The sequence below is a fragment of the Oratosquilla oratoria genome, chromosome 2 (genome assembly GCF_046742065.1).
Source record: "Oratosquilla oratoria isolate Oo_2021 chromosome 2, ASM4674206v1, whole genome shotgun sequence".
Taxonomy (NCBI): Eukaryota; Metazoa; Arthropoda; class Malacostraca; order Stomatopoda; family Squillidae; genus Oratosquilla; species Oratosquilla oratoria.
In genome coordinates, this window is record NC_134778.1 from 19,528,852 (window position 1) to 19,553,258 (window position 24,407).

The following is a 24,407-nucleotide window of genomic DNA, read 5'->3' on the forward strand; positions in this document are numbered from 1 at the left end:
ACCATCAGTAAGCAAGACATCAGAAAGAAGAAGACCTGGGATATACTAAAGATCACGCCATTATTCAAGACCATTCCGCATCCAGCCTTCACCTGTGAATCAGCGCCAACCACTTCCTACGACCAATCCTCTAAACATTTTGGTTTCGTGCATATTAAGTGCCGACATAAACATTTGACATCATGTCTCTCCTGAGTCAAGAACTGCTCCTGCCTATCACCCAATCGAGCCTCAGCTTCTTCCACGATTCCTTCTTCGAACAGAGGCGCAAACACTTCCAGATGGCCCTTAAGGAGATCACAGATAGACATGGCTTCAGTTCTCCAGACTTCCTGACCTCCTACAGAAGTCTGCGACAGAGAGACCTCAAGGAGGAGAACCAGGCAATCTCCGTTACAGATCAACACAACGCCAGAGAGGTAAGTCTTTCGGAGGTATACGATTATACAAAATCTCCTGATCAAGATGACAACTATAATTAACTCACATGTAGAGACGAGCTAATACACACATATTTATTTTTTCCAATAGATCATACTTGACGTAAAAGATTTCAAGGATGGTGATCTGTCTGTTAAGGCAGAAGGACACAGTGTGGAGGTGGAAGGGCGTGTGGAGAAGAAAGAGGGTAACTCCATCTCTACGCACAGCTTCCGCAGACGATTTTCCTTACCGAGGAACGTTGATATGGCCTCCGTCACTTCCACAGTCTCTTCCGATGGAATCCTTACGATCTTCGCACCTAAAAAGGTATGTATTCTACTCCAAAACACTTCCTTACATGATTAAATAATGACTAAAAATACAAACTGAATTCTTATAATATGTATTACCTTCTCAACTACTAATGATTAATCTGTTTTCTAGAACCAACCAGATGCTCCAAATGAGTTCAACATTCCAATCGAAAATAGAACCACAACAAGCGTGAACATCAACACACAAGAGTCATTCTCTGAAAACACTTCCTCCACGCAATCACAGGAGAAAGAGATCACCGAAAAAATAATCAAAGATGAAACAAAGAGTTATCACAACACTAGTGACAATTGTAACAGCTCAACTTCCGCAACAGAAGCCAACAAGGAAACAACCCAAGAAGAAAAACAGTCACGGGAAAGGAGCAGCATCGTAGTGGAGCCGGTTACACCCCTGCCTGTTATACTACGAGGTTCTTTCTTTGAAGATTCCTTCTTCCGTCATGCCCACAGAGATTTCGCGTCAGCAATGGAGCGCGTCATGAAAAGGTTTGGAACGGAGTCTTCCAGTGCGGATAACGTCAAACGGTACAGGACCCTCCGTGATGTCGACTTCTCGAATGAAACTCAGGCATTCACCCTCTCAGAGGACGATTCTTCCTACAAGGTTGGTTATTCTCTATCATTCTATATGAAAAAAACAACTCGTTTAGCCTAATGGACATATAACAGACTAAAAAACAACAACTATAACTTCTTATTATTTTTTTCAGATCGTATTGGACGCACAAGATTTTAAGAATGGTGATGTGCAGGTGAAAATTGTTGGAGAAAGTTTGGTGGTGGAGGGAAGCAGTCAACAGCTCTCCTTCCAATCTAACATTCCAGCGTCGATTTGCCTTGCCTTACCACACCGATGCCAGTGACATTACGGCCGCTTTGTCTTCTGATGGAATCCTGACAATTTTGGCCAAGAAGAAATGCAACACTCACAAACAATCTGAACACATCATTCCCATTCAGAATGAAAGTAACACCGATCAGCAAAACACAGAACAATCTCAAGAGATACGTTCAGTAAGTCAACAGACTTCTGTCAGTGAAATTCAGTCAGAGCAAAACGCCTGCAATAAAGAGAAAGAACAACATCTTAGACTTCAACAGCAGCAGCTCTTCCAGCAGCAGGACAATCAGATCCAGCAACAAGCACAGCAGATACACAAACAGGAGCAGATGCTCTTCGAGCAAGAAGACCAACTCCAACAACAGAAACAGGAAATCAAGCGACAGGAAGCTTATAATCAGAAGCTCCAAAAGGATGCAGAAGAGTTGCAAATTAAGATAAACACTAATATTGTGGATGAGAAGGAAGAGAGTGAGACCACACTCAAACAACAGCCCTTGCAGCAGGATAAACAGCAACTTGAGCAGAAGCAGCATATGGAAAACGTTCAAATTGTCTCCATTCAGCAGGAGGAACAGATCGGTCTTCAAAAGGTTCACGATCAGAAGTTTGAAACGGAAGTAGAACAGATGCAAGGGCAGGTTAACAAACAGAACATCGAAGCCAGTATTTCAAATGCCAGTGATAAAGAAGTGAAGTCAGATAACACGCAAGAACAAAAGACTCATCAAACTCATGCACATCAAGAAGAAACGAAAGAATACTCTTCCGTTCAAATATCCAATGATGACACCTCTAGTTGGAGTGACAAGCCTTACTGGACTCCCAAAATTGGGTCATTGGAGACTGGCTTCTTGAATTTTAAGAAATTCGAATGCGCAGATGCAGAAAGTCTTTCGGAGGGATCTTCTTCCAGTGTTCATAACAAAGGCAGTGCTTCTGTATTGGAGGAAAACGCCAGCTCATCGAACACGAGATCTGAAACACATCCTGAAACAGCGGTGGACTCTCACAAATTAACAGTTCAGGTCAACGATTCATTTCCCGTCGAACGACGAGGAAACTTCTTGCAGGATTCTCTTTTTGGCAACGACCACAAACACTTTCAGGCAGCCATCTCCAAGGTTCTTGAAAGATTTGCTGTAGCTTCTACCAGTGATAACTTGAAGGCCTACAGAACTCTTCGCCAGTCTGTATCTGTGGAGGAAAGTCAGGCTGCTCAGGTTATAAACGAGGAAACCAGTTACAAGGTAAGGAGACTGAGTCTATTTGAATAACGTAGTGATTTCTACAATTACGAAGTGTCTTGCTCTATTGTTATTCCATCATGCAGTAAATTACCCATGGTACATCAAGAAACTTCTATGTACAATAATTCTATTTAATGACTCATCGTCTTTTGATTTCAAAACCCACAGGTAGTGCTGGACGTGTATGAGTTCGTTGGTGGTGACGTGAAGGTGAAGGCAGATGGACAGATGCTGGTCGTCGAGGGCCAAACACAGAAGAAAGAGGGCAATGCTACTTCGAGTCGTGGCTTCCGTCGATGCTTCATTCTACCAACATCGGTGGACATGGAGGCCGTCACCTCGGCGCTCTCCTCCGACGGCGTCCTCACTATCATGGCGCCGAAGAAGAAGGAGGAGCAGGGGTCTACAAAAGACTGCGGCGCCATCCCTAAGGTCAAGAAGGATGTATCTCAGAGTTCGCAGACGCTCAGCAGCAGCAGAACTAAGGGCTGGAGGGAACAAACATCCTACCATGAATCTTCCTTCGGTAGAGGAGCTGATCGACAAGCCAAGTTGACCTTCCAGTCCAGTTCCACTTCGGGAAACATCCTATGAATGGCTCATTGATGAACGCTCTTCCATATCTTCAATGATTAGTGATAAATATAAGGTTAAATTTACGGTGTTACCTCTTGTTCGTATGAGGACTCATGGTTGAAGGGATCAATACAAAACTTCATGTCGACCCGATAGATAGTCTGATGGGTTACAAGTGCGTCGTTTACTACTGGTAAGATATTTGTTTCTTGTTATTTAGATGCCTTAGAATCCATATACCTGTTACAAATCATATAAATTGTATATATATTTTTATTGTGTTCTTATCAACCTTTACTCCTACAGGACGTACACCCAGTTCAACTGTCAAGAGGATATGTTTGTATTTATATATGACATTGATAAAATGGGTTATATAATAAAAATTTATAAAATAATTCGAAAATAACATTCCATTTCAAAATAAAAAATAAACACGACGACAGATGTGAACATGAAATGAGATATCAATATAGATACAAAGATGAACTGAAAACAAAAGGAGAGATTACAATGGATCACAGTGGCAAAACATATCAACAAGAGATATTCTGTCGATAATGAAATAAGCATGTAGATAATGATAACTGGATGAATAAATAAACAGAACAATGAAAATAAATATTAATAGGTATCATACATATATCAAATGTGAAAGATTTTTTGTGTGCAAAATATCATAATGATTACATCATAGAATGATGTGGAAAATACCAAACATGTAAGCTTTATATAAAAATTGCTATATTGATATTCACAACCCAAATATAAGTTATCTATAAATGCCGAATGTACATAGCAAGCATATTAATGACCATTTATTTTTCTATTTCTGTTAACCTGGTAGTACAGGACTATACTCTTGGTATTTTAGTCTATAAATGGAACTAGTGAGTCAGTAGAAAAAAAATAGTAATTTGAAATTCCCAGAAAGCTTTATCATGAAATGAAATTAAATAAGAAAATTGTATAAAACCTCTCCTGATTATTACTTTCAATATAAACTTCGTATTTTTCCTTTATTTTCTTAACCAATTAAATAGCCAGCTGGCCTTTCAAATTTTCAAGTGATGAGCTTTGCTAGTAAAGAATACTAGCAGAGCCCGTGATAATGACCAATATAATACCTCAAATGTCTGCCTTTATTTACATTATTTCTTTGTTGTCTTATTCTGTTCCTCATATTTTCAAGATACTGCCTTATTTCCTCTTCTTTCATATTATTTCTTTTCTGTAAATCTCTGTTCCTCAAATTTTCAAGATAATTTTCTCTCTCTTGATTGTTCATATTATTCCTCAATGCTTGCATTCGTTCTCTATTACGGTCTCGTATTATTTGTCTTTCTTTTGCTCGTAATCCTTCTCGTCTTCTTCTTTGGCGTTCTCTCGCTGCCTCTCTGTTATTTTACTCTTTCTTCCATGTTTTGGGCTTTAGTTGAAATACCAGTAATTTCAAGTCAAAATAACGACGAACTATATAGTTTGTAGTATCCGTGATAAAATTAATCCATTCAAAATATACTTGCGTATGTGCAGGAGAGGCATGTATAGATGTTTGAATTATCGTCAAGGAACCTATGGATAAACTTGAATACACGTTTGAATTGTCTTCATGAAACCTATGGAGGAGTGTGACGAACACTATTAAGAATATATTTATTTACACATTTAATTATTTATTTATTTACCAGTACTTATTTATCTACTATTTGTTTGTTTATTAATTCATTGATCTATTAATTAATTTATTAACTTATTTGTCTATTGATTTATTCATCTGTTTATTTATCTATTTGTTTATTAATTTATTTATCTGTTTATTTATTTATTTATCTACTTATTTTTGTGAGGCTCTGTCAGGAGCTCAGAAAGCAACGCGACATGACGTCACACGTTACCCGTGTTGCTCTGGGTTGCAAAGACAACATATAGAAAGAGATGGTTAGCCGTTTGGTGAACAGCTGCGTGCGTTCGAGGTCCTGCCCTTGATAATGAACAATAGAGTTGACCACGACGCTTGACCCTTTTGATCCCGTGAGGTCAAGAATACCATCTCGCTCCCATGTCTGGTGCGATAGTATGCATGCTGCATGTGTGCACGTTGTCTAGATGTATAGAGCCGGTAAATGAAAGGTAGATAGGTAGATGCGCTGTCTAGATGCTCTAGGAGTTGTCCAACATGGCTCGGCGTCGCTACATGTGTCCGGCCTCGCAATACATTCTGTCTTTGGAGTTCACATAGAACTTGATGTCCGAACTGTAAGAAGGAGATAGACGGTGACACACACACACGACCTTACGAGACCCAGTCACCCCCTCCCCTCCTCCCATACCAGTACTCACGATGACAGCCTCTCGACAATCCCCATCGTCTATGACACTTCAAGCCACTGTCAACAACATCCCACCGCTGCCACCAGATATGTTGCTTTGGGTTGCAATAACAACATATAAAGGTGATGGTAACTGTGGCTTCTTGCGAGCGGCATGGAGGCGAAGATAAACGGCCGTGCGTTTCTGTGTTTATTGTATAAATCCCGCTCTCCAAAGAGAGCATTGTCCTTATATACATCAAACGTGGTAAGGTTGCCGATAAGGTAATTATTTGTACAATCGCTGTTTCCAGCGAGACTAGATATGGACATAGGTTTACATTGACATACAGAACAAGGAAAAGAGATGATACATTGCTGTGTAATATCTATACAATGTGTGTCCGGATTTGGACAGGTAGAAAAAAACCTTGAGGAACATTAATTATTGAATGGCAATATCATTGGTTAGCCACTTGGTGAACAGCTGCGTGCGTTTGAGGTCATGCCCTTGATAATGACCGCGACGCTTGACCCTTATGATCCCGTGAGGCCAAGAATACCACCTCACTCCCATGTCTGGTGCGATTGTATTCATGCTGCATGTGTGCACGTCTTCTAGATGTTGAGAGCCGGTAGATGAAAAGTAGATAGGTAGATGCGCTGTCTAGAAGCTCTAAGAGTTGTCCAACACCCGTTGGAAGCAAGGAATGCCCAGCGGACTCTCTAGTCGTCTCTCTCTCTCTCTTTCTCGTTAGGTCAATCATAAAGGCAATAAAAATATTTCAATCGTTTATGTCATGTCACAATAAAATTTTACAGACGTTTGATTATTTTCATGTAACCTATGATTAAACTTGTATAAACGTATGAATACTGTTTATTTATTTATTTATTTATTTATCTACTTATTTTCGTGAGGTTCTGTAAGGAGCTCAGAAAGCAACGCGACATGACGTTACACGTTACCCGTTGGAAGCGCGGAATGCGCAGCGGACTCTCAAGTCGTCTCTCACTCTCTCTCTCTTTCTCGTTAGGTCAATCATAAAGGCAACAAACATTTTTGAATCGTTTATGTCATGTCACAACAAACTTTTATAGACGTTTGATAATCGTCATGTAACCTATGATTAAACTTGTACAGACGTTTGAATACTGTTAATTTATTCATTTATTTATCTATTTATTTATGTATCTACTTATTTTCGTGAGGTTCTGCCAAGAGCTCAGAAAGCAACGCGACATGACCTCACACGTTACCCGTTGGAAGCGCAGAATGCGCAGCGGACTCTCGAGTCGTCTCTCTCTCTCTCTCTCTCTCTCTCTCTCTCTCTCTCTCTCTCTCTCTCTCTCTCTCTCTCTCTCTCTCTCTCTTCCTCTCTCTCTCTCTCTTTCTTTCTTTCTTTCTCATTAGGTCAATCATAATGGCAATAAAAAAATTGAATCGTTTATGTCATGTCATAATAAACTTTTATAGACGTTTGATTATCTTCATGTAATCTATGATTAAACTTGTATAGACATTTGAATACTGCTAAATAAATACTGAACTATAACAATGGGTTCTGATCCTGCGTGACACACATAAGTACAAGAATAATGGAGAATGTATCACTCCATCGTAAGTACTATAAAAGATGTATTAGTCAGGTCCGGAAGAAAGTAAAAGATAGAAGAAACCATTACCAATATACAATAATATTAGTAATGTCCAAACTTCCAATATTTGCGTTTAGAACATAAGAACATAAGAACATAAGAAATAAAGGAGACTGCAAAAGACCATAAGGCCTACACTAGGCAGCTCCGTATCCATCACCACCTGTCGTCCCCATCCATAAAGTTGTCTAATCGTTTTTTAAAACAACTGATAGTTTCAGCGCTTACTACGTGGTTACTAAGTTTATTCCATTCATCGACCACCCTATTTGTAAACCAATTCTTGCCTATTTCCTTCTTAAATCTAAATTTGTCCAGTTTATACCCATTTCTGCGAGTCCTGCCCTGTTGTTTTATTATGATGACCTTGTTTGCATCACCCTTGTTATAGCCTTTGATCCACTTGAACACTTCTATTAGATCACCCCGCACTCTGCGTCTTTCCAGAGAGTGTAAGTTTAGGTGCCTAAGCCTCTCTTCGTAAGGCAAATTTCCGAGTCCTTGTATCATTTTGGTCATTCTTCTCTGTACTGATTCTAGTGAATTTATGTCCATTTTGTAGGACGGGGACCAAAACTGTACCGCATAGTCAAGGATGGGTCTAACTATCGCTAGATAGAGTTTAATAATTACCTCTGCACTTCTATTTGTTACCGTCCTAGCAATGAAGCCTAATGCGTTGTTTGCTTTATTTCTGGCGCTAATGCACTGCTTCCTGGTTTTAAGGTCCGGACTCACCAGAACTCCCAAGTCCCTCTCGCACTCAGATTTTTCTAAAAACGTGTCATCTAAGTTGTATCTATTTTTGGGGTTGTGTAGCCCTACGTTTAACACGCTACACTTAGAGATATTGAAGTTCATTTGCCATTTCACCGACCATGTTAACAGTTTATTAAGATCATCCTGCAGAATCTGGGCGTCTTCTCCTGACCTAATTAGGCGTCCTATTTTAGTGTCGTCCGCAAACTTACTAACATCACTATTTAACCCATCGTCTAAGTCGTTTATATACATAATGAACAATAAGGGACCCAAAACCGAGCCCTGGGGGACCCCGCTAGTAACATTGCCCCACCTAGATTTTATTCCATTTATGGTGACCCGCTGTTTTCTGTTACTAATCCAAGCTCTAATCCATTCTAACACTTTTCCTCCTATGCCATGGGCTTTGATTTTATCTAGTAGTCTCTGGTGTGGCACTTTGTCGAACGCTTTGCTAAAGTCAAGGTAAATAACATCGTAATTTTCATTGTTGTCTGCCGCCTTATATACCTTAGTGTAAAAGGATAGAAGATTAGTCACGCATGACTTACCTTTGGAGAAACCATGCTGTGAATCACGAATTAAATTATGCCCTTCAATGTGTTCTGTAGGCAGAAAGTTTTTCCACAGACAAGTTGCACTGAAGGATGCGGCAATAATACTAATACAGCTAGGCAGCTTTTTGCAAATCTCATGGTGAGACATACTGGATGAATGGAAAGAATAAGTTTGATATATCCAACGTTTCGAAAATACAATCATCAAGATTATAGGAATGTATGTACACTAAATGTTGTTGTTGTATAAGCGTCCCCCCGACTGGTGAAGATTTGGGATTAGAAGCACAATGATTTGATTATAAACAGCCATACAAAAGACGTGAAGAACAATACTGGGGGAGGCGGCAAGTGAAATGTGGAGAAATTATCCGTGTTATGTCCTACAGCTCCACAAGGAGTGCCATTCATTGTATCGTTGTAATGCTGCGGCCGCTGTTGTGCATCCACCCTCTCCCAACGAACCCCGGCGTGAGGCATTGTCGCAACCTTAGACACAACGAGTTAAATGGGGCGAGGCAAAATAATGGCGATAGATATACCATTATTCTATCTGTTATTAGGACACCCTTAGGACCATAAGGCACATATCGATGACAATTGAAAAAGATAATGCCGACAGTTGTTTTATGATATATCACTTTATTCTATTCCTATCTTGATATGAACGAGAAACTCCTCTTTTTAGCTTCTCGCTAGCTCAGGCAGCTGATTCGACGTAGGTGAAGAAGTCTTGTGATGGCGCCAAATATTGGAGATGGTTGTGAGATGGTGGCTACCGGTATCAACTGTCCTTCCTGGGGCAGTGGGACGAGAAGAAAGGAAACTATTTTGTCTTCAATAACTAGCGCTTCTATCCTTGAGGTTCATATCATACCGAAGGGTTGGTGGAGTTATAAAGGAGGTAACGAAGTTAGAAGAACAGAGTGATGGCTGGAATTAAAAGGGATCAGCTTTATTATTTCAGTGCAGTTTACTATCTGATCATAGATAAAGGGACTATCATTATTCATTCCTTGTGAATGGAGTGATTTTTATCCTTTTGTGTTGGTTGTCTCCATGCGATTATATACAGCTCCATTGCGTCTCTTTCATAGTGAAGGACCTGAGGAATCGTGTTAATAATAATAACACTGATAAACAGATTTTAAAAAGTTGCGGATATCTTGGTATCCAACACTTGTTCTAAGACAAGTGAAACATGCTGATTCAGGATATGAAAACCATTTGTCTATGTCACCCACCGTTTATTTGGTATACACTTTCAACCATTTATATTTCACTAGACCAATTTATTGTTACATGAGTAATAATGAACATGTCATTAGCTAAGAAAATAGTGAAATTGAGGTACATGGCACATATATAGTAATATCTAGTTCAACATATAATACACACATGAAATCCATACACACTGAAAATTCTTCCTTAATCTAAGGTGTGTTTGGTTTCCATTTCTTGGCCGTAGACTTGCATTTGTGCTGAGCTTTTGGTATATCATGCTGAAGTGTCCAGCAGTAGTCAGCCAACATTGCTGCACTTGATCGACCTTGATACTGTGACTCCATCAGTGAGATATCCTGGTGAAAATGTTCACTGTGTTCATCACTGACTGAACCTAGGTATTCGGGGGAGAAGTCAAGATGTGAGTCGAGGAGATGAATTTTGAGGGACATGTTGGTACCCAACTGTTTGTACGCAATGATGCAGTTCTTCACAACATTAACATGGTCAGCAGATTTATAATTGCCAAGGAAAGTGGCTACAACTGATTTGAATGTCACCCATGCATTTCTTTCTGTATCATTCAGTAAGTCCTAGAAGTGTGTGTCAGCAATTACCTTCCTTATTTGTGGACCTATGAACATACCCTCTTTCACTTTCACATAACTCAACTCTGGAAACTTGTTTCACAGGTATTGAAAAGCATCTGAGTTGTTGTCTAGTGCCTTCACAAAATTCTTCATGACCCCCAGCTTGATGTGAAGTGGTGGCATGGGAATTTTATCACGGTCAATCAATGGCACACAAAGGAAATTTTTATTTCCTGGCTGCATTCTGTTTCTAATTGACCGACACTTTTTTTCAATGTAGTGTTGCTTTCTATCTCTACTGTCCCACTCACAGATAAAACAGCAGTACCTGGTGTACCCTGTTTGCATTCCCATGAGAATGGTGATCAATTTTCAATCACCACAGATACACCATTTATACTCATGATAGTGTATTTTTTCAAGAAGTAGCAATATAGTTTCATATGTTTCTTTAAGATGGATAGAATATCCCACAGGGACTGATGCATATTTGTTTCCATTGTGTGATAATACTGCTTTCAAACTTGGTTTAGATGAGTTGATGAACAATCGCCATTCTTCAATGTTGTGTTCCACCCCAAGGCTTGACACAAGACCTTCATTGTCTGAACAGTAGCAAATAGTGTCACTTATTGCAAATAATTTCACAAGTTCCTTGTGTCTGTGGCAAAATGTGAAGTAGTTGGTCCCAGTGCAAGCAAATTCAATTCTTTAAGGCGTAAACTGAACAATTTAGCTTGACCCTTTGTTAGGGCCAGGTCCTGTACAAGGTCAGAAAGATCATCATTGGTCATTAAATGAATACCTTCTCCAGATTGGTAGTCAGGGTCAGATACATTGCTGGAAGATGAAGGAGAACTTTCTTCTTGCGTTTCTTCATCAACTGTATATTCTTTAGGTGCTATTGGTATTGGACAACTTAGGGGATCATGTGGAATTGGTTTAGAAACTGAGAGAATGTCTGGATACTTTACGGATGCATGAGTTTTGTAAGAAAAGCCGGTAATATTTGCCAAACAAAAATAACAGTCTGTGGTGCAGTTACTTGACTCACACCATATCATAGGAACTCCGAATCCCATATGGTTGTTCTTCTTTGCCTTCCTTATCCAACCTCGCAAGTTGCATGCATATGTCAAATAGATGAACTGTGGTGCCTAGGATTTATCAGTGTCCACCTTTGAATCATAGTATAGTTCATATGCTTTCTTCAGAAATGGTGTAAAAGTTTTCCGATGGGATTTGTCTGATAGCTACACACATAGCAAAACAGATCCGGTGAATTTATGCAACCTCTGGACGCCATAATTTTGCCTTAACCCTCGAATAAAAAAAGAAACCGATGAAGGATCAGTAATGCTATATCTTAAATGTTTTGACACATTACCTTAAATATAACTATTTTCTTAGATGACAATAATATTGTATGGCATTTCATGAAAAATTACTAAAAACGGGGGGGGGGGGTAAAAGAAAATGTGATGAATGGTTTCTTGAAAATTAATTTTTGTCAATATTTCAAAACCTGATGTGATACAGTAAAACTGTTTCCAGATTTGAAATCAGCATAAAAAACTACACTAGAAAAAGGCAACATCATGCCAGATGTTTATAGCTTGTTTATCTGTGTAATAATAAGAGCCCCAGCAGCCGAGTAGGCCTAAGCTGACCTACTCTTTCATGACCCAACCTTTTCTGACCTGACCTTGCTCATCTCAGCGTTCCTTACCCAGATCCTCCATAAACGATAGACAGTTGTCGCTTCAGGTAACCCGTGTTGGGTATTGAATACCTAAGTTTCATGTACTCAGTATGTTAGGGAACGTGACGATACTCCTACAGACCAGAGTTACCATTATTCTTCTTATGACTAGAGACCAATCTCCGCTCCAAAGAGAAAGTTGATCACTTCTATCCTCGGTCCTTCCTTTTCTATTGCCTTCCTTAAATCTCTTCTTTACCATCTGTGTGACTTCGCCTCTTTGTTGAGAAAACGTCCGCATGGATAGAAGTGCTGGTGGTAGCCACCGAAATGCTAACAAATCGTTTCAACTATAGATCTACCGATGTAACTCTCAAATGTTACCATGGGATCTATGGCCAAAGTTAAGTAAAAGTGTTGGTCTATCGTCTGGATTCAATTTCTCACCTTAACCTTTCGTGTCACCAAAACATTCGTCTGGCGTTAGCCAGATTAAAAACATGAGCCCCCCACAGCATCAGAAGGTTTCATCGACGTGAATTCAACCAATTATTTACCAAATGGGTATCAATTGGTTGGATGAAATCGCCTGGTGTAACAACAACAAGCCTCGGCACGAAAGGCATTACAATACTAAGAAACACAAAACACGCACCGATTTAGATCGTGACGCAACATTACCGACGAAATGAAACGGCGATGTGGAGCCAAGTACTCTCTGAGGTTCACCTTGGTAGGCTGTCTAGATATTTTTAGACTGAAAAAATAATAAACTTATAAATGAATATAAAACACAGAAAATTAAAAAATAAGTAAAAAGTAAATAGATTAGTAAATAAGTAATGTGAGAGTTAAACGGATAAAAAAGTAGATTAGTAAGTGAATATATAAAAAAGTAGATGAATGAATAAATAAGTCAATAAATAGATAAATGAGGAGACTGTATGAAGGAGTGATTGTGCCAACAGCACTGTATGGGGCAGAAACGTGGAACATAAGAGAAGAAGAGAGAAGGAGTTTGAATGTGTTTGAGATGAGGTGTCTGAGAAGTATGGTGGGGGTTACTAGGCTAGATAGAGTGAGAAATGAGGAGGTGAGGAGGAGAACAGGGGTGAAAAAGGATTTGGGAGATAGGGTTGATGAAAGAATATTAGGATGGTTTGGACACATGGAAAGAATGAGTGAAGAAAGACTAGTAAAAGAGGTATGGAATGCAGATGTGGAGGAAGTGAACATGAGGGGACGTCCTAGGATGAGGTGGATGGATGGGGTGAAGGGGGCTTTGGGGAAGAGGGGAATGTCTGTTGAGGAAGGAAGGGAGAGGACGGAAGACAGAGGTGAGTGGAGAATGGTTGTATATGGATGATGTTGTGATTGCATGAGGAGGAATGGGCGGGGGGTGGGGTAGTATGCGTGAGTAAATTTTGACGCAGCCCGAAGGGATTTCTCCCCGTCCTCTCCTTATATGCAAGGGGGGACGGAGAGGGGGGGTCGACGATTAAATGAAGCGGCCTTGCTGTGGATGTGCTGTGTCTTGCGACACTGCTTCTGACCCAGGGCGGTGGGCAGGGTGCAGGGATGACCCGTCATCCAGGAGGTGCTCAGATGAGAGGGAGGGTGGGAGGGGTGTGGAGTGTATTTAGGGATGAAATGGGTGGGAGTGTTTTTATGCCTTTCCCTTTTTGGCTACCTCCCTTGGAAGGGGGAAAAAGCCTTGGTATATGTATGTACCAATAGAAATAAACGAAAAAAGCATGAATGAGTAAATGAATATACGAATAAGTGGATATATCAATATATGTATATATATATATATATATATATATATATATGTATGTATATATATAAGTATATATATATATACATATATATACGCATATATATATATATATATATATATATATATATATATCTTTTTCAACCACATATCACTTTTAATTCCATACCATCGCAAACTAGACTGAGAATCACTGGAAGGAGGTATACGCTGGAAATTGAAACAAGGACGAGCCGAGGATTCGAACCCAGCTAACCCGTAACAAAGTTACATTGACGTAACCCAATACGCTATCAAGAGAGCGTATTGGGTTACGTCAATGTAACTTTGTTACGGGTTATCTGGGTTCAAATCCTTGTCTCGTCTACGTTTCAATTTCCAACGTATACCTCCTTCGAGCGATTCTCAATCTCGTTTGCGATGGTATAGAATTAAAAGTGATATGTGGTTGAAAAATATATTAATTGATCACTGGAAACAATTCAGTGCATATATATATATATATATATATATATATATATATATATATATATATAAATGTATGTATATATTTATATATATGTATATGTATGTTCTCTTGTAGACATGTTCAATTGAAGACCAGATCTAAATCTATATCCACTATTTACAAAGTATTACAAGGGCGGAGCATACCGACAGGAAACCTTCTGGCCTTTAACTAGGTCCGATGCAAAAAATATATATATAATAATGATAAATAGATAAATAAATGAATAAGTAAAATTCACCCTAGATATTTCACAGGTTTAAAATATCACACAACGTGAGAATCAGCAGATAATAGTAGGCCATTGTGATTCCTAACAACTTTTTTTATCTCTATTGTGACAGTAGAATTCTTTGGGATTCTCTTTCAATTTATCAGGGATATTCATTTCACATTGCCTTTTTCTTTTTTCATTGTCTTTTTTAAAGCTCTCTGTATTATTACATAACTTTGATAGTCATTAGGTGCACCCGAGCACTTGTATTTATTATAAGCCTGTTTTTTTTTTTAGCAATACTTTTTTTTAGTTTCTTTGTCAAGCCATTTTAGGCGAGCCTTATTTAGGGGCGTCTGTCCTTAAACGGGATGTAAGTATGAACCATCTTAGTGAGCGTATTTTGAAATATTTCCCACATCTGCTCTACAGGTCTTTCACTTAATTTTGCCTCCCAATCTGTAAGCTGAAGTTCCTGACGTAGTCCTATGAACTGAGCTTTACTGAAATCGGGTGTTTTAGAAACACAAGTATCTATTCTAAAAAAAAAAAATAGCAGTTTGAGTTCAACTAAGATGTGATCGCTACTTGCAATAGTTTCACCAAATTCTATATCGGTTATCATGTTTTCGCGGCTAGGGATCAATAGATCGAGTAAGTTTCCATGTCTTGTGGACTCTTTTACATGCTAAACTAAGCAATTCTCACCGAAAAGATCTATCAAGCGACTACCTATATGGCCATGTTCTAGCGTCATCCAATCACTGTCAGTGAAACTGAAATCGCACATTATCAATAATTCCTGGTTGCAGAAACTAGACAGTTCTTGAAATAACAGTTTGTCGTCTGCTAATGATAATGTTTTTAGCCTATATATTACACCTACATTCATTCTTCTCTATTTGTTTGTGTTAATTCTACCAACAAACTATCATATGCATCCTGTTTCACTTTCTCTAAAATGCAGGCATGGACATTGTTTTTAACGTACAACAGAAATCCCCACCTTTCTTGTGGTTTCTATTCTATTGAAAGTGTTTAAATCCCGCAATAATATATTCAGCTTTAAACTCTCCACCATTTAACCATGTCTCGGTTATTCCTATCATATCGGGATTTTCGCTTTCGGCATACGCCTGCATTTCTTGGAATTTGTTCCTAATATTACGAGCATTAAAGTACAGGGTTTTAAGAAACTCGTGATTATTTCTTTTTGACACGTTTTGAGTTTCAACATCATGCCTTACATTATAGTTTTGTTTTTTATTGATACCTTGCTCTATATTGATATTTAGTCCTTTATTGACGTTCAATGCCTCATGGATATTTGCCCCATTACGAACATCTAATCCCTCATGGTCATCCCCCTACGTCACCACGTTCCACACCGGCCTCCCGTCGTTCATTGACATTCTGTCCGGCATCCCTTCCTGAAATAATATTCTTTGCTCCATTGATATTATATCTTATCGTCATATTTTGACCTCCACTATCATTACATCCCATCGTAATATTTTGCGCTCCACTATCATTAAATCCCATCCTGATATTTTGTCTTCCACTCCACTATCATTACATCCCATCGTGATAGTTTGTCCTTTGACATTACATGCTAATGTAATATTTCGTCCTATACCGACATTATATCCTAAAATTATATTTTGTCCTACACTGCAATACATTATTGATATACCCATATATATATATATATATATATATATATATATATATATATATATATATATATGTGTGTGTGTATATATATGTGTATATATATATATATATATATATATATATAGATAGATAGATAGATAGATAGATAGATAGATATATATATATATATATGTATATTACATATATATATATTGTATATACAAATCGGAGGCGAAACATTAAAATTCTGGAGCCATAGAATGATTTCCCTGAAAAATTCATTTGAAAATTCATTAAACTCTGCTGATAGAGACTTTTTCCGTTTCCACTGTCTAACTCTCGTTAAACTTAACGGGAAAATAGACGCATTCCCTCTTTTTTAACCCCTTTATCACCAAAGAGAGTACATGGCGGTGGTCTGAATTAGAGGCTGCTAAGTGCCACACTATAGTGACGGAGTTCATTAATTTCGGAATAGTTTGCTAAACGATAAGAAACCTCCTCTAAACCAGGGCTTTATGCACCTTATGAAACTTGCAATTCTTTTTCCTTACTTTTTCCTTCTTCCTCACCACCACCACCACCATCATCATCATTGTAACTATACACATTCCCATTTAAAAGATATCTATGTAAGGAATGACTGCTATTCCTTTTAATTTTGTAGAATATTTAGGCTTTCATATAACAGTGTTTATTGTACTAAGCCTAGTCTTTGTTCATAAAAAATACGAATAAGAACGACTAATGATATCACAGAGAAGACAAGAAATCCTTCTCGAATGGCGTAGAGCATGACGTATCGGAGTGTCTTGGCACCTGATTCTTCCCTCGTGAACCGGTGCCAACAGCAGGTCTTATAAAAGGAACCACGTCCTCAGGGTACACCATCAGTAAGCAAGACATCAGAAAGAAGAAGACGTGAGATATACTAAAGATCTCGCCATTATTCAAGACCATTCCGCATCCAGTCCTTCATCTGTGAATCAGAGCCAACCACTTTCTACGACCAATCTTCTAAACATTAAGGTTTCGTGCATATCAAGTGACGACATAAACATTTGACATCATGTCTCTCCTGAGTCAAGAACTCCTCCTGCCCATCACCCAGTCCAGCCTCAGCTTCTTCCACGATTCCTCCTTCGAACAGAGGCGCAAACACTTCCAGATGGTTCTCAAGGAGATCACAGATAGACATGGCTTCAGTTCTCCAGATTTCCTGACCTCCTACAGAAGTCTGCGACAGAGAGACCTCAAGGAAGAGAACCAGGCAATCTCCGTTACAGATCAACACAACGCCAGAGAGGTAAGTCTTTTGAAGGTATACAATTATACATTATCTCCTGACCAAGATAACAACTATAATTAAGTCACATGTAGAGACGAGCTAATACACACATATTTATTTTTTCCAATAGATCATACTAGACGTAAAAGATTTCAAGGACGGTGATCTGTCTGTTAAGGCAGAAGGACACAGTGTGGAGGTGGAAGGACGTGTGGAGAAGAAAGAAGGTAACTCCATCTCAACACACAGCTTCCGCAGACGATTTTCCTTACCGAGGAATGTTGATATGGCCTCCGTCACTTCCACAGTCTCTTCCGATGGAATCCTTACGATCTCCGCACCTAAAAAGGTATGTATTCTACTCCAAGACATTTCCTTATATCATTGAATAATGACTAAGAATACAAACTGAATTCTTATATGTATTACCTTCTCAACTACTAATGATTAATATGTTTCCTAGAACCAACCAGATGCTCCAAATGAGTTCAACATTCCAATCAAAAATAGAACCACAACAAGCGTGAACATCAACACACAAGAGTCATCCTCTGAAAACACTTCTTCCACGCAATCACAGGAGAAAGAGGTCACCGAAAAAATAATCAAAGATGAAACAAAGAGTTATCATAAAACTAGTGACAACTGTAACAACTCAACTTCCGCAACAGAAGCCAACAAGGAAACAACGCAAGAAGAAAAACAGTCGCAGGAAAGGAGCAGCATCGTAGTGGAGCCGGTTACACCCCTGCCTGTTATACTACGAGGTTCTTTCTTTGAAGATTCCTTCTTCCGTCATGCCCACAGAGATTTTGCGTCGGCAATGGAGCGCGTCATGAAAAGGTTTGGAACGGAGTCTTCCAGTGCGGAGAACGTCAAACGGTACAGGACCCTCCGTGACGTCGACTTCTCGAATGAAACTCAGGCATTCACCCTCTCAGAGGACGATTCTTCCTACAAGGTTGGTTATTCTCTATCATTCTATATGGAACAAAACTCGTTTAGCCTAATGCACTTATAACAGACTAAAAAAATAACAGCTATAACTTCTTATTATTTTTTTCAGATCGTATTGGACGCACAAGATTTTAAGAATGGTGATGTACAGGTGAAAATTGTTGGAGAAAGTTTGGTGGTGGAGGGAAGAGTGGAGAAAGCAGTCAACAGCTCTCCTTCCAATCTAACATTCCAGCGTCGATTTGCCTTGCCTTACCACACCGATGCCAGTGACATTACGGCCGCTTTATCTTCTGATGGAGTCCTGACAATTTTGGCCAGGAAGAAAGGCAACACTCACAAACAATCTGAACACATCATTCCCATTCAGAATGAAAGTAACTCCGATCAGCAAAACACAGAACAATCTCAAGAGGTACGTTCAGTAAGTCAACAGACTTCTGTCAGTGAAATTCAGTCAGAGCAAAACGCCTGCACTAAAGAGAAAGAACAACATCTTAGACTTCAACAGCAGCAGCTCTTCCAGCAGCAGGACAATCAGATCCAGCAACAAGCACAGCAGATACACAAACAGGAGCAGATGCTCTTCGAGCAAGAAGACCAACTCCAACAACAGAAACAGGAAATTGAGCAACAGAAGGCTTATAATCAGAAGCTCCAAAAGGATGCAGAAGAGTTGCAAATTAAGATAAACACTAATATTGCGGATGAGAAGGAAGAGAGTGAGACCACACTCAAACAACAGCCCTTGCAGCAAGATGAGCAGCAACTTGAGCAGAAACAGAAGCAGCATATGGAAAACGTGCAAATCATCTCTATTCAGCAGGAGGAACAGATCGGTCCTCAAAAGGTTCATGATCAGAAGTTTGAAACGGAAGTAGAACAGATGCAAGGCAAGGTTAACAAACAGAACATCGAAGCCAGTATTTCAAATGTCAGTGATAAAGAAGTGAAGTCAGAGAATACGCAAGAACAAAAGACTCATCAAGCTCATGCACATCAAGAAGAAACGAAAGAATACTCTTCCATTCAATTGTGCAATGATGACACCTCTAGTTGGAGTGACGAGCCTTACTGGACTCCCAAAATTGGCTCATTGGAGACTGGCTTCTTGAATTTTAAGAAATTCGAGTGCGCAGATGCAGAAAGTCTTTCGGAGGGATCTTCCTCCAGTATTCATAACAAAGGCAGTGCTTCTGTATTGGAGGAAAGCGTCAGCTCATCGAACACGAGGTCTGAAATACATCCTGAAACAGCGGTGGACTCTCACAAATCATCAGTTCAGGTCAACGATTCATTTCCCGTCGAACGGCGAGGAAACCTCTTGCAGGATTCTCTTTTTGGCAACGACCACAAACACTTTCAGGCAGCCATCTCCAAGGTTCTTGAAAGATTTGGTGTAGCTTCTACCAGTGATAACTTGAAGGCCTACAGAACTCTTCGCCAGTCTGCATCTGTGGAGGAAAGTCAGGCTGCTCAGGTTATAGACGAGGAAACCAGTTACAAGGTAAGGAGACTGAGTCTATTTGAATAACGCAATGATTTCTACAATTACGAAGTGTCTTGCTCTATTGTTATTCCATCATACAGTCTATAATCCATGGTACATCAAGAAACTTCTATATACAATCATTCTATTTAATGACTCATCGTCTTTTCATTTCAAAACCCACAGGTAGTGCTGGACGTGTATGAGTTCGTTGGTGGTGACGTGAAGGTGAAAGCAGATGGACAGATGCTGGTCGTCGAGGGCCAAACACAGAAGAAAGAGGACAATTCTACTTCGAGTCGTAGCTTTCGTCGATGCTTCATTCTACCAACCTCGGTGGACATGGAGGCCGTCACCTCGGCGCTCTCCTCCGACGGCGTCCTCACTATCACGGCGCCGAAGAAGGAGGAGGAGCAGGGGTCTACAAAAGACTGCGGCGCCATCCCTAAGGTCAAGAAGGATGTGTCTCAGAGTTCGCAGACGCTCAGCAGCAGCAGAACTAAGGGCTGGAGGGAACAGACATCCTACCATGAATCTTCCTTCGGTAGAGGAGCTGATCAGCAAACCAAGTTGACCTTCCAGTCCAGTTCCACTTCGGGAAACATCCTATAAATGGCTCATTGATGAACACTCTTCCATATCTTCAATGATTAGTGATAAATATAAGGTTAAATTTACGGTGTTACCTCTTGTTCGTATGAGGATTCATGGTTGATGGGATCAATACAAAACTTCATGTCGACCCGATGGACAGTCAGAAGGGTTACAAGTGCGTCATTTACTACTGGTAAGATATTTGTTTCTTTTTTTTAGACGCCTTAGAATCTATATACCTGTTACAAATCATATAAGTTGTATATATATTTTTTTGTTGTGTTCTTATCAACCCTCACTCCTACAGGACGTACACCCAGTTCAACTGTCAAGAGGATATGTTTGTATTTCTATATGACATTGATAAAATAGGTTATATAATAAAATTTATAAAATAATTAAAAACTATCATTCCAATTCAAAATAAAAAATAAAAACGACGACAGATGTAAACCCGAAATATAGATACAAAGCTGAACTGAAAACAAAAGGAGATATTACAATAGATTACAGTGGCAAAACATATAAACAAGAGACATTCTGTCAATAATGAAATAAGCATGTAGATAATGATAACTGGATGAATGAATAAACATAACAATGAAAAGAAATATTAATAGGTATCCTGCATACATCAAATGCTAAAAAAAAATTGTAAAACATTATCATGATTGTATCATGGAATGACAGTTTTTTCAGTATTGAAACTGGTGGAAAATGCCAAATAAGCTAGCTTCTTATCAAAAGTGTTATATTGATATTCACAAGCCAAATACAAATGATGTATACACTCCAAATATACAGAGAAAGCATATCAATGACCATTTATTATTCTATTTCTGTTAGCTTGGCAGTATAGGACTATGCACTCGGTCGTTTTAGTTTAGAAATGGAACTAATGAGTTCTTAAGAATATTTGACAGCTTCAGAACTAGGACTTCTGAGTCAGTTTAAAAAAGAAATTGAAATTCCCAGAAAACCTCATCATGAAAGAAAATGAAATAAGAAAGATTGTATAAAAACTCTCCTGATTATTACTTTCAATATAAGTTTTGTAGTTTTCCTTTATTTTCTTAACCAATTGAATAGCCAACTGGCCTTTAAAATTTCCAAGTGATGAGCTTTGTTATTAAGGAATATCCTCAAGAATAATGGAGAATGTATCACTCCATCGTAAGTACTTTAAAAGATGTATTAGTCGGGTCCGCGAGAAAGTATAATATAAAAGAAACCATCACAAATGTAATATAAGTGATGTCCAAACTTCCAATACATAGTTATTTGTGTTTAGGCAGGAAGTTTTTCCCTAGACAAATTGCATTGAAGGTTGCGGCACTAATACAGCTAAGTAGCCTTTCCTGCACACCATTTTTTTCTTCTTTTTATATACAAGAGACTGGATGTTGTACGGAAGCCGGAGGAGTAGATTCTCAAATGCCATGGTGAGACATACTGGATGAATGGAAAGAATAATTTTGATATATCAAACGTTTCCAAGATACAATCATCAAGATCATAGGAATGTATGCACACTAAAAGATGTTGTTATTGTATAATCGTCCTCCCGACTGCTGCAGATTTGGGATTAGAAGCACAATGATTTGATAATAAACAGAGACAAAAGACGTGAAGAGCAGTACTGGGGGAAGCGGCAAGCGAAATGTGGAGAAATTATGCGTGTTACCTCCTACAGCTACACAAGGAGTGTCATTCATTGTATCGTTGTCCTGATGCGGCCGCGGTTGTGCATCCACTCACTCCCAGCTAACCCCGGCGTGAGGCATTGTCGCAACCTTAGACACAACGAATTAAATGGGACGAGACAAAATAATGTCGATAGATATACCATTAATCGATATGTTATTAGGACACCCTTAGCACCATAAGGCACATATCGATGACAATTGAAAAAGATAATACCGACAGTTATTTTATAATATATAACAAGGGTTCTCAGCCTTATTTGGCCCATTCACCCCTTTCACCATTTGTCTGAATGTCATTCCCCCTCCTTTCCAAGATTGCCTGTTTCAAAAAGTGCATTCTAAATAATATGTAAATATTACTAAAAACCCTTTTATTTTTTCCAAATTAGTATATATTTTTCCCATATTAGTATAATTCCAGCCCAGGTGACAGGCCAGATAGGCCAAAACCTATAATTGCTTTCCTCACCGCGTAAACTGACTGTGGTCACAAATCACCCCCAGAAAACCCAAAATTCCCCCCTGGGGGTGAATTTCACCCCTAATGAGAACCCCTGATATATAACTTTATTCTATCCCTATCCTTGATATGAACGAGAAACTCTTCTTTTTAGCTTCTCGCTAGCTCAGGCAGCTGATTCGACGTAGGTGAAGAAGTTTTGTGATGGCGCCAAATATCGGAGATGGTTGTGAGATGGTGGCTACCGGTAGCAACTGTCCTTCCTGGGGCAGTGGGACGAGAAGAAAGGAGACTATTTTGTCTTCAATAACTAGCGCTTCTATCCTTGAGGTTCATATCATACCGAAGGGTTGGTGGAGTTATAAAGGAGGTAACGAAGTTAGAAGAACAGAGTGATGGCTGGAATTAAAAGGAATCAGCTTGATCATTTCAGTTCAGTTTACTATCTGATCATAAATAAAGGGACTACCATTATTCATTCCTTGTGAATGGAGTGATTTTTATCCTTTTGTGTTGGTTGTCTCTATGCGATTTTATACAGCTCCATTGCGTCCCTTTCATAGTGAAGGACCTGAGGAATCGTGTTAACACTGTGAAAATAATGATAATAATAATAATAAAAGTCCCAGCGGCCGAGTAGGCCTAAGCTGACCTACTCTTTCATGACCCAACCTTTGCTAACCTGACCTTGCTCATCTCAGCGTTCCTTACCCAGATCCTCCATAAACAATAGACAGTTTGTCGCTTCAGGTAACCCGTGTTGGGTATTGAATACCTAAGTTTCATATACTCAGTATGTTAGGGAACGTGACGATACCCCTACAGACCAGAGTTACCATTATTATTCTTATGACTAGAGACCAATCTCCGCTCCAAAGAGAAAGTTGATCACTTCTATCCTCGGTCCTTCCTTTTCTATTGCCTTCCTTAAATCTCTTCCTTACCATCTGTGTGACTTCGCCTCTTTGGCGAGAAATCGTCCGCATGGATAGAAGCGCTGGTGTTAGCCACCGAAATGCTAACTAATCGTTTTGATGATAGATCTACCGATGTAACTCTTAAATGTTACCATGGGATCTATGGCCAAAGTTAAGTAAAAGTGTTGCTCTATCGTCTGGATTCAATTTCTCACCTTAACTTTTCGTGTCACCGAAACATTCGTCCGGCGTTAGCCAGATTAAAACCATGAGCGCCCCACAGCATCAGAAGGCTTCATCGAGGTTAATTCAACCAATTATTTACCAAATGGGTATCAATTGGTTGGATGAAATCGCCTGGCGTAACAACAACAAGCCTCGGCACGAAAGGCATTAGAATCCTAAGAAACACAAAACACGCGCCGATTTAGATTGTGACGCAACATTACCGACGAAATGAAACGGCGATGTGGAGCCAAGTACTCTCTGAGGTTCACCTTGGTAGGCTGTCTAGATATTTTTAGATTGAAAAAATAATGAACTTATATATGAATATAAAACACAGAAAATTAAAAAATAAGTAATAAGTAGATAAATTAGTAAATAAGTA

The 24,407-nt window shown here is 39.1% G+C and overlaps 1 pseudogene; it reads left to right on the forward strand.

Annotated features, from left to right (window-relative positions):
- LOC143034578 (uncharacterized) lies at window positions 1-21,119 on the forward strand (annotated as a pseudogene).
- The last annotated feature ends 3,288 nt before the right edge of the window (window positions 21,120-24,407 follow it).